Here is a 4,460-nt window from a genome sequence, read left to right as displayed (position 1 = left end):
CCACTGATCAAATATCAGTGCCTGTTTTTTTTTTGTGGTGGTGGTTTTAAAACTACCAGATAAGACAATGAAAAAATTCTTCTGCTTGCTATCTGATCTTCCAAAATCTAGTTCCACCCTATGGAATCTTAAGTATACATCCTTTCTCTTTATCTCAAATGACACTCCCCACCCAAACCCTCTTCTCCTTCAAATCAATTGCATTCTTTTCTGTGTATCCCTCCCTCCTCAGCCTCCATCTCTTTCCTTTTTCTACTCAGTCCTAATTTTTCTTTTAACATTTGATGCAGCCAAATTATGTGACAATTTTTATCAATTATTTGGTCATTTATTTTTATTGCCCTGAGCTTTTATAATTTATATGATTTCATTCTGAGACAGGAAAACATAACCTTTTAACTAAAAGGTAAAACATCAAGCAAAATTCTCCTGTCTTGGAGGCATATAAGGTCTATCCTAGACTCTAAGAAAGAAAGTGAAGTCTTTCAGTTGTGTCCAATTCTTTGCGACCCCATAGAGTTTAGACTACCAGGCTCCCGCGTCCATGGGATTTTCCAGGCAAGAATACTGGAGTAGGTTGCCATTTCGTTCTCCAGGGGATCTTTCTGACCCAGGGTTCAAATCCCGGTCTCCTGCATTTTAGGCAGATGCTTTACCATCTGAGCCAGCAGGGAAGTCTAGACTTTAAGTAAATAGTAAATTATTCTGGAATACCACATATTTATACTTAGATAGTGCTATGCAACACAGTGTGTTAAGCTCTTTTTGTATCTATATATTTCCCATGATCCTGTGAGAAACACTTTGTCAAAATGTTTTATAACTGATAAAGCTGATCAGTAAAGAATCAGCCTGGAGTGTAGGAGATCTGGTTCAATTCCTGGGTCAGGAAGATCCCCTGTGGAAGGAAATGGCAGTCCACTCCAGTATTTTTGCCTGGGAAATCACATAGATAGAGGAGCCTGGGGTCACAAAGAGTCAAACACAACTTAGAGATTAAACCACCACCACCACCATTTCCCACAATCCTGTGAGAAACATTTTATCAATACATTTTATGGTTGATAAAGCTAATGATTTTGGGGTTGAGTAAGTGACCCAGAGCACTCAGTATAGAAAATTACAGATACTGGATTTGGATCACAACCAAGCTTTACAATACTTCTTTACTTCTAGTAACTAAACATTTTTGCCAACTTATAAAAGAAAATACCTCAAATTTAAATTAAAATTTATCGCAAAGTCCTTTCATAGGCCCTTGATAGTATAGTCAATATCTTTAAGTATTTCAATCATTTCACTTAAAATTCCACCGCCCCACCCCCACCCGCCCTCCCCCCACCCACCTTGCTGAGAGGCCCAGGGATAAAGAATCTACGTGCCAATGCAGGACACTCTGGTTCGACCCCTGGTCTGGGACGATCCCACATGCTGCAGAGCAACTAAGCCCATGTGCCACGACTACTGAGCCAGTGCTCTGGAGCCCAGGAACCACAACTACTGAACGAGTTTGCCACGGCTACTGGAACCCACGTGACCTAGGACCCAGGCTCAGCAATGGCAGAAGCCACCACAATGAGAAGCCCTTGCACTGCGCTTGGAGAGTAGGCCCCGCTCGCCACAACTAGAGAAGAGCCTGTGCAGAAACAAAGACCAAGCACAGCCAAAAAGTAAATAAATAAATAAAATTATTTTTTAAAAATAAAAATCTCCCCTAAGCATTAAATTTTTGTGATAAATTAAGCTTATAAAAATAGTAAACCTGGATTCAGTTCAGTCACTCAGTCATGTCTGACTCTTTGCGATCCCATGAAATGAAAGACACCAGTCTTCCCTCTCCATCCTCAACTCCCAGAGCTTGTTCAAACTCATGTCCATTGAGTCAGTGATGCCATCCAAACATCTCATCCTCTGTTGTCTCCTTCTCCTCCTGCCTTCAACTTTGCCTAGCATCAGGGTCTTTTCCAATAAGTTCGTTCTTCACATCAGGTGGCCAAAGTATTGGAGCTTCAGCTTCAGCATCAGTCCTTCCAGTGAATATTCAGGACTGATTTCCTCTGGGATTGACTGGTTTGATCTCCTTGCAGTCTAAGGGACTCTCAAGAGTCTTCTCCAACACCACAGTTAAAAAGCAGTGATCAATTCAGAGCTCAGTTTTCTTTCTAGTCCAACTCTCACATCCATACATAAACCCGTATGTATACATAAATCCATACATAAACCTGGAGTTTTTATATATTACAGTGTGTTGTATATTTGGTGCCTGCTATGTTGCTTCAGTCGTGTCTGACTCTTTGCAACCCTGTGGACTATAGTCCACTGGGCTCTTTTGTCCATGGGATTTTTCAGGCAAGAATACTGGAGTGGGTTGCTGTGCCCTTCTGCAAGGGATCGTCCCAACCCAAAGATCAAACCCACATCTCTTGAGTCTCCTGACTTGGCAGGTGGGTTCTTTACCCCTAGCACCACATGGGAAGCCCAATATATTTGGGTCTCTGCTTAAATTCAAAATCTGAAATCAGTGTCTCAATTGTATATTTTAGATTACAGTTATGTGGCTATTACCATAAACCATGTACTCCTAAACCTTAGGAATGACACTAAGTAGATGTCTACGTGTTTAATACGTAACACATGTTTACATGTTTAGTAGATGTAAACATTAAGAGTGTGGTTATGATTGGTTAAAAGGTTAACCAACTAGGAGATTCGCTTCTTAGTTAAGTGAGTTTATATTTTGCTGGAAACTTCCACTGGGTTTGAGTGCTGGGGCTGCAGTTATCCAGGGTATTTATCAAGCAGACTGACATCTTACCTTGATTCTAATCAATCCCTTCCCAAGTGATTATTTTGCAGTTCCTTTTCACCCTTCACAGAGTGACATAATGACCAGATGCATCTGCCAGAATGATGACTAGGATCTTTTCAGAGACCCTGGTAGGGCTTTGAACTTTATTGACTGTGTTAGCAGCTCTATAGCTTCCTATTCCTAAAACTGAATACATGTTGCCTCCCCTCTCAGCAACATATACACATAATTATAGGTTTTTACATTATTTTCTTCCTTGACTCAATAGAGTTATCTCTTCTGAGGAAGGGGCTCTCTTGTGAGACTCTAATATCTTATACAGAAAATCTGGGATTTCCTGGATCTTATTCAGAAAAGGAGAGCTTGCTTTTAACTCCTCTTGGAGGTTGCTATGCTGCTGCTGCTGCTGCTAAGTCACTTCAGTCCAACTCTGTGCGACCCCATAGATGGCAGCCCACCAGGCTCTGCCATCCCTGGGATTCTCCAGGCAAGAACAATGGAGTGGATTGCCATTTCCTTCTCCAATGCATGAAAGTGAAAAGTAAAAGTGAAGTTGCTCTGTCATGTCTGACTCTTCACGACCCCATGAACTGAAGCCTATGAGGCTCCTCTGTCCATGGGATTTTCCAGGCAAGAGTACTAGAGTTGGTTGCTGTTAGATCTATATAACAGAAGTTATAGCACAAACTCAGGAAAGAGTTCTAAAGTGAAAATTAATTACTTCTTGTCAAAATGAGGTCTTTTTTTACTTTAAAAAACTTTTATTATTGTGAAGTGCTATACACATACTTAAGAATTATTAAAAAATTATACTTAAGAATTATAGCTCAATGATCTATCAAAAAATGAATATCCATATGATCATACCCCAGAACAATGTTATTATAGAACATTATCAACTCCTCAGATGCCACCCTAAGCCTCACCTAGTCACTGTTCATTCCTCCCCACAATGATAACAACTGTTGTCACTTGCATTTTTAAAAAAAATAAGTATGCATGCTTGAAATAGAAGTGTTACTGTAAAACAAAAATGAGGTCTTTGGGGCTCCCAAATCTCCATATTTGACAGGTCAGAGATAGCAAAATGATTTCAATCTGTATGATTTTGAAAACCCAAAGTACTTAAAGAGGAAAGAATGATAAGAATGACTCCTTGAAATTTTGAAAGACAATTTTACCTTGAAATCTTTCATCTTCTCAGCGGTAAGCACCATGAGGCTTGTGTTCCTGAGACATAAAACAGATCTCACAAAAGAGCATCTGATCTCTCACACAGAACCTCTTCAGTTTTTCTTGGTAGATCTCACATATGCTAGTCTTTAAATCCACATGTGAGGATTTTGCTGTCTCAGCCATCATCCTCAGCTGCCGGTTACACCTTGGATCACTTATCTTATACATTTATTTTATTTTTTTATTCAAAAAAAGTTTTGAACATGCCACGCAGTGTGCAGGATCTTAGTTCCCTGACCAGGGATCAAATCCATGTCTCTACAATGAAAGGGCAGCATCTTAACCACTGGACCTCCAGGGAAGTCCCTTGCCCTGAAAGTTTCTTTATACTTAAAGCAAGTGGTGTAATTAGATTCTTTTCCAGTTTCGTAAGAGGCAATCACAAGACTTGTGTCCACATTCAACTGCAAGCGGT

The sequence above is a fragment of the Capra hircus genome, chromosome 27 (assembly GCF_001704415.2).
Source record: "Capra hircus breed San Clemente chromosome 27, ASM170441v1, whole genome shotgun sequence".
Classification (NCBI taxonomy): Eukaryota; Metazoa; Chordata; class Mammalia; order Artiodactyla; family Bovidae; genus Capra; species Capra hircus.
This window is presented reverse-complemented; position numbering follows the sequence as displayed.